Genomic DNA, 13,220 nt, shown 5'->3' on the forward strand with positions numbered 1-13,220 from the left:
GAATTCGACCATATATTGTAATGCATTGGCCGGAATTACCACTCCTCAAACTATCAAGCTAGAAGGACATATCAAGAAGAAAAAGGTAATAGTGTTGATTGATTCGGGCAGTATGCATAATTTTATTCATTGTAAGATAGCCAAGGAATTGAATTGCTTCCTATATCCAGCACTAGAGTGTCAAGTGATGGTTGCAAGTGGAGGAACCATAAATTGCTCTAGAAAGTGCCATAATATCAAGTTATCCATGGGAGAATATGTATTGAATAGCCTAATGCTTTCCATTCCAATGGGTGGTGTTGATGTTGTACTAGGAGTCCAATGGCTACAATCCTTGGGTACAATAACTTTTAATTTTCAAGAACTTTTCATGAAATTTTCTTCGAAAGGAAAGGAAGTTGAATTAAGGGGTATCATAGGGAAACTGGGAAAGATAATCAGCTATAATGGACTAACAAAGCTTCTAAAGGAATAAAAATGAGGCGTAATTGCACAATTATGTACACTAAAGGTTCCCACATCGAAATCATCTGTTTCTCCAGATCTGAAAAAAGTCTTGGACAATCATTCCAAGGTATTGGAGACTCCCAAAGGCCTCCCACCTATTCGTGATCATGATCATTCTATTAATTTCATTCCAGGAAGTGTTCTTCCAAACATCAGGCCTTACAGATATTCCTGTGCCCAAAAGAGTGAAATTGAACATACGGTTGCAGAAATGCTAGAGGCTGGTATAATTCAACCTAATCAAAGTTCTTTCTCTGCTCCAATAGTATTGATGCACAAGAAGGATGGGTCATGGCGCATGTGTCCGAATTATAGGGAGCTCAACAAGCTCAGTATTAAAGATAAATTTCCCATTCCTATCATTGATGAATTATTGGATGAATTGCATGGATCAATTTACTTCACCAAGTCGGATCTTCGTTCAGGATATCATCAAATCATAATGAAGACTGAAGACATTTTGAAAACAACATTAGAACTCATGAGGGTCATTATGAATTTTTGGTCATGCCTTTTGACCTTACCAATGCACCTTCTACATTTCAAGGTTTGATGAATTCCATTTTCAAACCCTTCCTTAGTGTTACACAGTAATTTGTCACTGCCTTCATACCAGTCTTCCTACTGTGTCATGAGTCCAAATCATTCATGCTCATGCTCTCTGATGTTGCCAAATGACCCACTTTGCCAAAGTTTTTCCATCATCGCGACTGTTGTAAAAATAAACGCACTGATGAGCGCTCCAAAACAGACCGAACGCACTGCCATCGCGGAAGTACACATGATTCCCGCGATGGTCGAATTTCATGAGACAACACGACTGTTGCTTCTATTTGATCGTGCTGACATGACTTTCTCCGTTATGCAGTAGTGATGTCAACGCTCCAGTACAATTATTCACCCGCGATGATCCAGTCTGGGCGAGTTTGTTCTAACAGTCGACCTTCTAGATGACTCCAGACCTGGTTGTTGGCCTTGTATATGTCGCCCTCCCTTCTCTGGTATGTCTGTTTCGTCATTTGAGCCACCTTCCTTGGAGATAAGCTCATCCTCCCACCATTCATGGAGACTCCTTCTCCTATTTAAGCCTCCACCGTTGCTATGAGCTGCTAGTTTGGAATTCATAGTGTTTGGAGTGTTGCTGATAGTGTGTGAGCTTGATAGGTAGCTGGTGTGACAAGTGTGGGATTGTTAGAGAGCTTAAGGAAGGTTGTGAAGTGTTTTTATCTTGTGTAAACTTGTGAGTGAGAGAGTTTTTGTCTTGGGAGATCTACCTTCAAGGGTGAATACTTGGGGGACTTGCTGGCTGGACCCTCTTGAGAAGGATTTGACGTCAGAACTATGGTTGTATTCTCTTTGTTTATCAATAATAGATGACTATCATTATGGTTCCACTCTTATTGTCTTTATGATGGTGTTTGAGTTATATCCTTTCTGACTAATATATAGTTTCATCTATTGGATTTTATGCTTGTGTTTGTGTCGTTCTTTGCATGTGCAGGTGTCCGTTCACGAGGATCGTGGGGATTGTGACCAGCTGGAGCAAAAGAACGGGAGTGTCGACTCTTCTACAAGTACTAGCGTTGGAATCCAGGTAGGCCTTCATCATCGATCTTTAATTTGCAATTAGGAACCTGCGTGTTAGCGTTGTTTGATTGTTGCTAGACCCTATTTGGACTAGTAGGGATCGCCTCTGTCCGCAGAGGGGATTTACCTCCACAACAATTTGGTGACCACAGTGGGAGCATATGATCGGCCAAAGAGATGGTGGCAATGGAATGAAACAACCAAGGCTCATCTAGCAAAATTTAGCGGATAAAGCGGCAATCACAAGATGTGAATTAGGTATGGGTTCATTTTTACACAAGCTTGAACCATGGAGAACTCTGCTTGGATTCAGTTTGATGTTTACACAAGCTTGAAAAACTATGCTTGTTATAAGTTCGCATGCCCCCAGCATAATGACACAAATTGTTTTGGAGGTAAATCCCCTCTGCGGACAGAGGCGATCCCTACTAGTCCAAATAGGGTCTAGCAACAATCAAACAACGCTAACACGTAGGTTCCTAATTGCAAATTAAAGACCGATGATGAAGGCCTACCTGGATTCCAATGCTAGTACTTGTAGAAGAGTCGACGCTCCCGTTCTTTTGCTGTGGCTGGTCACAATCCCCACGATCCTCGTGAACGGACACCTGCACATGCAAAGAACGACACAAACACAAGCATAAAATCCAATAGATGCAACTATATATCAGTCAGAAAGGATATAACTCAAACACCATCATAAAGACAATAAGAGTGGAACCATAATGATAGTCGTCTATTATTGATAAACAAAGAAGAATACAACCATAGTTCTAATGTCAAATCCTTCTCAAGAGGGTCCAGCCAGCAAATCCCCCAAGCATTCACCCTTGAAGGTAGATCTCCCAAGACAAAAACTCTCTCACTCACAAGTTTACACAAGATCAAAACACTTCACAACCTTCCTTAAGCTCTCTAACAATCCCACACTTGTCACACCAGCTACCTATCAAGCTCACACACTATCAGCAACACTCCAAACACTATGAATTCCAAACTAGCAGCTCATAGCAATGGTGGAGGCTTAAATAGGAGAAGGAGTCTCCATGAATGGTGGGAGGATGAGCTTATCTCCAAGGAAGGTGGCTCAAATGACGAAACAAACATGCCAGAGAAGGGAGGGTGACATATACAAGGCCAACAACCAGGTCTGGAGTCATCTGGAAGGCTGGCTGTTAGAACAAACTCGCCCAGACTGGATCATCGCGGGTGAATAACTGTACTGGAGCACTGACATCGCTACTGCATAACGGAGAAAGTCATGTCAGCGCGATCAAATATAAGCAACAGTCGCGCTGTCTCATGAAATTTGACCATCGCGGGAATCACGTGTACTTCCGCGATGGCAGCGCGTTCGGTCTGTTTTGGAGCGCTCATCAGCGCGTTTATTTTTACAACAGTCGCGATGATGGAAAAACTTTGGCAAAGTGGGTCATTTGGCAACATCAGAGAGCATGAACATGAATGATTTGGACTCATGACACAGTAGGAAGACTGGTATGAAGGCAGTGACAAATTACTGTGTAACAAATGCCCCCTAAAGCATGAAGCCCGAGAGAGTGGGAGGGGTGAAATGCTTTACGAAACTGACTGAACTAGAACACCACCGGGAAGAACCTGCACGTAAGTACAACTGATATCTCGGATAATCAATTACATGTAGTCTAGGCATGGGCGCAGCCATCCAAAAGACATACGAAATGGGTCTGTGGTATGGACGCAGCCATCCATGAAGACTCAGGTATGGTCGCAGCCATCCATCAACGAGTCATGTAATGATCATAATAATCCACAAAATTGCAACCTGGATCTCAACAGACAAAATCCAGGGTCTTGCGCTCCATCTCGACCCGAACAAAGTACAAGTCCAAGCATGCGAATATAGGAGTTGAAGTCGAACATGCAAGAACATCGTCTGATTATCAGTCAATGATGAAAATTGTTAACAGACGCGAGAGGTACCACCAATAATGACAATGGTCCTCAAGGTACTATAGGTACAATCTACGGCGTGCGAATCAGTGAGCTGGTGTCGAACACCCGCAGAATCATTCGATCGGAGGCCAATGATGAAAACCTCGCGTCGAACACGAAGAACCTGCCATTGAGGCATGCAGGCTCCAAGGCACCTGAAGGGGGTCTCTAGGTCAACTTCTTGGATAATGAACTGAAGTTGACAGGAAGTGACCTTGATCGAAGGTGGGCCATAATGTTTCCCACATCATCGTCACGAGACAGAGAAGGATAAGATATTTTGCGTGAGGTATCAGAGGGAGGTTGAGTATTCTGCAGAGGTCAACTTCTCTTGAACATATTGGCGGCACGACAATGGACTTGGCAGTATTTGACATCAAATGATCAGGGGTCATGGTGACAGGGCAATGAGCAGATGAGAGGTCAAACAGAATAACCCAAACCCATGGAGGCAAGTGTAAAAACAAGATGAGATGTCCCCACCCAGACACGAATGCAGACAAGTGCCATGTTCAAGAGCGACATACTGCCGACACGACAATAATTCTGGTTCCATTTTGCCCACCATTTCTGGTGAGTACCCCAGTTATTTTTATCAACAAGCTTGATGGGGATAGCATATGCTTGTAAGGCATCATTTCGACGGCATCCAATGTCATCAAGTTTTAACGAGCCTGACAGAGGAAGAGCTTGGCGTCTTTTCATGTTTAGAGAGTCTGAAAAGACAGCAGAAAAGGAAACTCCAGGGGGTCCTTTTTCATAGAGTTGTGTCTCTCGAGCCCAAAAAAGTATAAAACAATGCTCGAAAGAACCGCCCGACCATTACGATCAAGGAGTACTTTTCATGATTAGTGACTTCGACCTAAAAAAGTAAAAAAGCGACCGAAATCACGTCATTTCGTAACCATTAACGAGCCTGAAACGACAAGGGCTCGACGATCTTTTCGTCTTTACACGGTCGGAAAGAGTTTTAAAGACGACCGCCTCTTATTACCTTTAACGAGTCAAGAGGGATAACTCGGCAATCTTTTCATCTTTAAACGGTCAGAAAAGAGCTGAAAGCAGGCCTCCATTTTTATTCTCTTTAACGAGTCAAAAAGGGAAAATACTCGGCAATCTTTTCATATTTTACGAGTCAAAAAAGAGCTTAAAGGTGACTCATCCTAGAGGAATGACTGGTATAAAGGGTAGCAACTGGTTATGGCAATGGTGGAACTGCTCAAAACATGTAATGGTCAAGAGGCTGGCTAATAAAACCACTCATTGCTGCAGTTCCTCAGGAAAGGAAAAACAACCAAGTGAGAGCATATGATCGGCCAAAGAGATGGTGGCAATAAAATGAAACAACTAAGGCTCATCTAGCAGAATTTAGCGGATAAAGCGGCAATCACAAGATGTGAATTAGGTATGGGTTCATTTTTACACAAGCTTGAACCATGGAGAACTCTGCTTGGATTCGGTTTGATGTTTACACAAGCTTGAAAAAACTATGCTTGTTATAAGTTCGCATGCCCCCAGCATAATGACACAAATGAAGTACATGCCCCCCAAGATTCATTGCATTCAACAAAGTGGATGGAATGAAGGTTCACTTTCGAGATCTTGGAAAGACTCGACTTGGATTTTACGAGATCTTAATCAAAGACTCGATTTGGAAAAGGAGGAGTTGTTTCATTTTTTAATGAGGTTGACATAGGAAAAGAACTATCCTCATAACCCTTATTTCATTTTTTAACGAGGTCGACATAAGATCAAAACTATCCTCGTAACCCTTGTTTCATTTTTTAACGAGCTTGACACAAGATCAGGAACTATGCTCGACCAGACCCAGTTTCATTTTTTAAGGAGCTTGACATAGGAAAGTGAACTATGCTCCGAACGAACTTCATCATAATGAACAGGAAGTCATCACTTCCAAGAATGGCACTCCTGGTGGAAGGACAACATCTTGGAAGTCAGGACCCAATGCCCCCAGGACATTATGCATGACGACATCATCATGGGATACAGGCATGGGGTAGGTAGCCACGTAGTTGACCTGCGGTGGGGCAGACACAACTGGTGGGTAAAAACCAGGAGGGGGTGGCAGCTGCACAGGAGGCGTCGGGGGACTAAAGAACGATAATTGATCTATAGTCACAATTCTTCCATCGTGTGGAAAGCAAACCACATGGAAAAGCGAAGATACAAGGGCCCCCATGGCATAAACGTAGTCACGGCCAAGGAGAAGACTGAAATCTAAAGCACCTTGGACAACCAGCACGTCTATATAGATAGTTTTGCCTCCCAAAGTAATAGGAAACTTTGGGAGGACCCCTAGAGGTTGACAGGCTCCTCCGTCAAAGGCCAACAGATTCTGTGCGACCAACCCAAGCTGCGGGGAACCTAAAGCTTGCCAAGTAGTGGATGGCATGAGACTGACAGATTCACCTTCATCCAAAACAGTGCCAGGTATTGCCTTATCATAGGCAAGTACTGTAATCTAGAAAGGCATATGGGATGGAAGGCGGAAAGTAGTCAGGTGACTCCAGTCGAAGGAGATGGACAAACTACTTGGTGGGGCAATCGTATGATTGCCCCCATGCTCTATAGGAACTGAAGAAGGACTTTCGGGAGCAGCTAGGATAGGAGAGTCATTTCTGGACTCAGGGGAATCTGAGGAGACGAGAAGAACATTGGCATGATGCTCTTCCAAAACAGGGTGATCGACGGGTGGTGAGCTCGAGTCGACACTCTTTTCGACCAATGGTTGGTCTAGAACAGGCTTGGCACAGCCAGGTTCGGAAGGAGGAGGACAGACAAGAGAAGAATCTAAGTTGATCTCTTTGTCCACAAGGCGGGGGTCAGAAGGGAGCCTCTGATAACCAACAGGAAGTTGGGGTGAGGAAGTTGTAAGACTTTCCAAGATAGCGGAAGCTTTATCCATGAGTGGACAAAGGTGGAGGGGATGATTTCCCTCACATAGTCTACAGGGGATTCGAATCTTCCCTTTCTTTTGAATGTTGTCACTTGATAGGGTGGCATCGCCATGAAATTCAGAGGATGATGAGGGACGAGCCGGATCACGAGACCATACTTCAAGGATCCTGGGAATGCCAGGATAATCACGAAGAAGGTGGTCATCCTTGCACAATCTACAAGAAAATTTGACCTTCCGCCGAGGAGCAGAAGGTGGCTTGACATGAGTTGGATTTGGAGCAGTCACTGCACTTTTAGCCTCTCACTAATGAGACTTCTTCTTCTTCATCTTCTTCTTAGCCACCTGGTTACTTGAATCCAGACTTTCACCAGGCGAAGTAGAATACGAGGATGTAGAAACAGGCGAAGAAAGGGAGAGGTACACCTTAGAATCAACATGATGTTGTTCGGGTGGAGGAACTGATTGACCAGCAGTTGAGACGGGAGGGACTAGAGAGGTTGAGAACAACCAAACAGGCAACCCAACAGTTAACCCAGGAAGGGACAACGTTGCCATGTAAGGAGCACCAACATTTCCAAAAGGAGGGAAATGACCAGGATTCCCATCAGAGGGGGTGCCTGGGTTGGTAAACTCCGGAAAAGTTGCCATCACAAATGAGGAGAAACCCTACACAAACTAACGCAAACAAGATCTAACCGGTTAGATGTGAACGTGGTCGAATAAATTTTTAGGACGCAAGGACATAACTTGACCTTTTCATTTTTTAAGGGTCGAGAAAAGGACAAAAAGATGACTCTAGTCGCCTTCGAGTGTTTAATGAGCCTGAAGTGACAAGTTCTCAGATGGACCTTTTCTTTTAGAGAGTTCTAAAAGGAACGAAAGTGACTACTCTGGAGAGCTAGGAAAAAAGGTTTACCAAACAAATCCGTAAAACTGCATATACACCTTGGTAGTCATATGAAAACCAAGGACTTTCCGTACGGCAGTCAATCTTCTCGAATGTTGTGTTCGGTGCGTTACGGCTTATGAGGCGGCAGACACGACTTCCTATGGATAAAGGATGATAACATAGTGGGGTATCCCCATATACTCAACGGTACGTGGGAGCTCAAATCCGTGCTAGACCACTGTTGCATCACGGAAGGAGGAATCACCCAACCTTAAGTGAAACAAAAGTGACTAGGTTTAACGACGCTGGAGCATGTCTCTAGCCTAGACCTCTAAACAGTGAGCGTTATGTTCCAATGCGTTTTTAGGTTCATTCAGTTCATTTTAAGGTTGATCTTGTATTAGGTTTCGGTTTTCAGGCCTTACCGTATGAAATCTCTCAAAATTGCCTAAATGCAAACTATATGCCAAAATATGTCATTCCATTCGATGAATGCTAGTTACGAGAGGGTTTGAGGGCTTTCACGCAAACGAAATGATCACAAAACAATAAACAACTTCCCTAATGCAGCTAATGGAAATTCACAAACTTTTCTTTGAGATCACTAATCACTAATCAAAATGAAAAGCTTCTAGTTCTCATTAACTAATACAAAGCAAAAGAGTTTTTTTTTTGTTGATGGCAAAGTGCATTAAACAAACTTTGAGAAATGATAACAAACAAATGTGAAAAATCGGTTGACCCCAAACAATTGTGATCTATGTTCGGGTAGTGAAAAGAAATCAAAACAATGTAAAGATTGGTTCAACAACGATCACTTAAACAACCAAGCAAAAGCAAGCAAAGAGGAAGGCTCAATCAAACCAATAGCAAGCAGTAAATGAACCTTTTCAAACCAGTAACCAAGCAAAGCTGATCCAACAAACTTGGAATAATAAAACTAGGTCATAAAACAAAAAGGCAAGATCCGCTCAACAAGACTCACAAGAGAGTGCTTCAACCTCCAGACAGTGAAGAACAAGTCATAAACCAAGTGAGGATAGCAGGGGATAGCAAGACCAACAGGCTCAGGAGGCAGAATTGAAGAAATTCAATTCTACAGGAATCAACGCGGGTGATACACAGCAACAATGCGCTGATAAAGAACTACGCATAGCAACAATGCGATGTCAGCATGGAAGTACACGCCTTACCCGTGATGGTCCGAATTACAGAACCGTCACGACTGTTTGGTGTATTAACGCGATGATCAGGAGGTCACAGAAAGGGCTGCGCGATGACAGCACGACTGTTTAATTATAAACCGCGATGATGTTCAAAAATGGCCACAATCAAGCCAAAAACTCCCAAACCAAGACAATCAATCTTTAAACAAACAAGGCATCTCCCAGACCGAACCAGGAAACCAAGAAATAGAGAACTAATCCCCAAACTTTGAAAAGAGACCAAAAACAAGCTCAAGGAAAGAATGAACAAAAAAGGACAAAAGCCAGCTCCAAGCTGTTCAGTTCGTAAACCAAACCGGAGATTGACTAAAGTGGTGTTGATCTACTTCGCTAATGCAGAGCAATAGCGTTTCGAAGGCTACCTGGCTGTGCTTCAGGCTCCGTCTAAAGTTTACAAATCAAACAACAAGGTAAACTCCCCATCGGAGTCGTCAAATTGTTGTGGAGGTAAATCCCCTCTGCGGACAGAGGCGATCCATACTAGTCCAAATAGGGTCTAGCAACAATCAAACAACGCTAACACATAGGTTCCTAATTGCAAATTAAATACCGATGATGAAGGCCTACCTGGATTCCAACATTAGTACTTGTAGAAGAGTCGACGCTCCCGTTCTTTTGCTCCAGCTGGTCACAATCCCCACGATCCTCGTGAACGGACACCTGCACATGCAAAGAACGACACAAACACAAGCATAAAATCCAATAGATGCAACTATATATCAGTCAGAAAGGATATAACTCAAACACCATCATAAAGACAATAAGAGTGGAACCATAATGATAGTCGTCTATTATTGATAAAAAAAGAAGAATACAACCATAGTTCTGACGTCAAATCCTTCTCAAGAGGGTCCAGCCAGCAAGTCCCCCAAGCATTCACCCTTGAAGGTAGATCTCCCAAGACAAAAACTCTCTCACTCACAAGTTTACACAAGATCAAAACACTTCACAACCTTCCTTAAGCTCTCTAACAATCCCACACTTGTCACACCAGCTACCTATCAAGCTCACACACTATCAGCAACACTCCAAACACTATGAATTCCAAACTAGCAGCTCATAGCAATGGTGGAGGCTTAAATAGGAGAAGGAGTCTCCATGAATGGTGGGAGGATGAGCTTATCTCTAAGGAAGGTGGCTCAAATGATGAAACAGACATGCCAGAGAAGGGAGGGCAATATATACAAGGCCAACAACCAGGTCTGGAGTCATCTGGAAGGCCGGCTGTTAGAACAAACTCGCTCACACTAGATCATCGCGGGTGAATAACTGTACTGGAGCGCCGACATCGCTACTGCATAACGGAGAAAGTCATGTCAACACGATCAAATAGAAGCAACAGTCACGCTATCTCATGAAATTCGACCATCGCGGGAATCACGTGTACTTCCGCGATGGCAGCACGTTCGGTCTGTTTTGGAGCGCTCATCAGCGCGTTTATTTTTACAACAGTCACGATGATGGAAAAACTTTAGCAAAGTGGGTCATTTGGCAACATCAAAGAGCATGAGCATGAATGATTTGGACTCATGACACAGTAGGAAGACTGGTATGAAGGCAGTGACAAATTACTGTGTAACACTTAGAAAATTTGTGCTAGTATTTTTTGATGATATACTAATCTACAACAAGTCTTGGAAGGATCATGTTCAACATGTTGACAAGGTGCTCAAACTATTAGAGGAGAAACAATTATATGCAAAAAGCTCCAAATGTTTCTTTGGAGTACAAGAGGTGGAATATCTGGGTCATATTTTATCTCATGAAGGTGTTAAGGTAGACCCTAGCAAAATTAAAGCCATTAAGGAATGGAAAATCCCCACATCCATAAAGCATCTGTGAGGATTTCTTGGGTTGACAAGGTATTATCGCAAGTTTGTTAAGAATTATGGGAGAATAGTAGCACCTCTAACAGCATTATTGAAGAAAGATGCATTTTCATGGACTCTAGAAGCAACAAAGGCCTTCAAAAATCTTAAAGAGGCAATGTGCCAAGCACTGGTCTTAGCTACGCTAGACTTAACAAAAACCTTTATTGTGAAATGTGATGCTTCAGGAAATGGAATTGGTGCTATTTTAATGCAAGATGAAAGACCCATTACTTTTGAAAGTCGTCCAATCAAAGGAAAGTATTTAGACAAAGCTATTTATGAGAAGGAAATGTTGGCAATACTACATCCACTTAAGAAATGATGAACCTACCTAATGGGAAGACACTTCAAGGTAAAAATAGATCATGATAATCTTAAATACCTTTTAGAACAAAGATTATCCTCTAAAGAGCAACAAAAATGGGTCACAAAGATGTTGGGTTATGACTTTGAAATCGTCTACAAAAAAGGGAAGCAAAATGTTGTGGTAGATGCACTCTCAAGAAAGGATGAGGATGTGGAAGCATTGTTTTGTGTTATTTCTATTATCCAACCATATTGGATAAATGAAGCAAGTGATCAATAGAAGAAGGAAGAAGTGTGGCCACTCATTCAAAAGTTTCAGAAGATCCCAGTTCAAACAATACTACCAGAACTTGACGAGGAAGGAAAAATCATATTGGAGCTTGGAGTAGTCACAGAAACAAGAACCTGACAGCTATGAAATCGATCAACTTCAGAGTACCTCATCAAGTGGAAGAACTTACCCGCTGAAGATTCCACATGGGAGGACAAGAATTTTATACAAAATCATAAAGAACTACTCAAGTGTTGAGGACAACACTTTTTGAAGGAAGGGGGCATGTTAGGTCCCTATACTACTAGTGTAACCCCTTATTGTTATTAGTACAACCCCCTTATTATATTGTTGTGCCCATGTAGTCCCCATATTGTTATTATTGTGCCCCATAGAAGCCCACTATTGTTATTATTGTGCCCTTACATTAGTATTGTTATGTCGACTTTGATTATATTATGACCCCTTAGACTCCTATATACAGAAATGAGGTCTTGTCATTTGTATCATCCAAGAATTATTCATTTGTGTAATGTAAAGGAGGTTTCCCCCTCGAAGAAGTTGATTTCTAAGGCGTTCATCTATCTTTTCTATTTTTTTGTGAGCTGGTTTCATAACATATCTTTTGTCATTTTCATCTATGTCCATTAAAAGAACCCATTTTCACCCCTTCTTCCATCCCTTCCACCACAAAAAAATGGCTCTTATCCTTATCAACAGATTACTCATGAATTATCATTATTTTTAAAGATATCACTTGAAGGAAATAATGATCCTAGGAGGGTCTGTGTGACTGCTACAAGAAGACACAATCTTGTAGCATTTTACACATCCCCTATCAAACCACAACTAGAGCATCAGATTTAGAATTCAGTCACCATCAGCACTTGATGATCAGGTGCTCAAAATTCAAAGTTGTCAAATCTGTGTGGAACCTAAACGACCACATATTTCTCATCGTCTTGAATCTAGTACAACTCATTTCCCACGAAACAAACTCCGTATGCTCTTAGAAATATGTTCTATTTTTTTTCCTAAACAGACAAATTTTAAAAAAAAATATGCAAGAAGCTGATCAGGTGCTCAAAATTAGGCTCAAAACTCAAAGTGTCATAATCTTGAGAAAATTAGCTTTAGATCGAAGAGCTATTCATTATGATTCCAACGGTGCAAATGACACTCAAATCTGAGCTCGTATACAAAAGTTAGAGAAAGTCAAAGTTTAGGTTTGGCTTGCTCACATAGCAGGATTAGATGATGTGGAAAGGTCCTTCAGCAAATAAGGAGGTGCCAAGTGGCAAGATTTCATTGGCCCCCACATGTCATGAATTGTAATCGCTAGAAGGTCAGCATTAAAAATTGGCCCCCAAGCAGGGAAGGGTTGCGATGTGATAAGGCAAACGGGAAGGCATTCAAGAATCGCCAGGGAGTGCGATGTGATGGATCACAATCGCACATCAGTGAAGGAAGGTGTTACATAATTGGCCCCGATAGGTTTGGGTTGCGATGCGATATTTCAATCGTAAATCGAAACATGGTGCAAAGTCCCACTTCATGATTGTCTTTGGTTCTCCGCAGATAGTGAAATGCGATAGATTCCTTAGATGCGATGCGACTATAGGTTGTAGTTTAATGGTTCGTCAGGTCTGTTGTATCACAATCACACATT

The sequence above is a fragment of the Pinus tabuliformis genome, chromosome 7, assembly GCF_031772625.1.
Source record: "Pinus tabuliformis cultivar Carrire ecotype Pingquan chromosome 7, CPIR1, whole genome shotgun sequence".
Lineage (NCBI taxonomy): Eukaryota > Viridiplantae > Streptophyta > Pinopsida > Pinales > Pinaceae > Pinus > Pinus tabuliformis.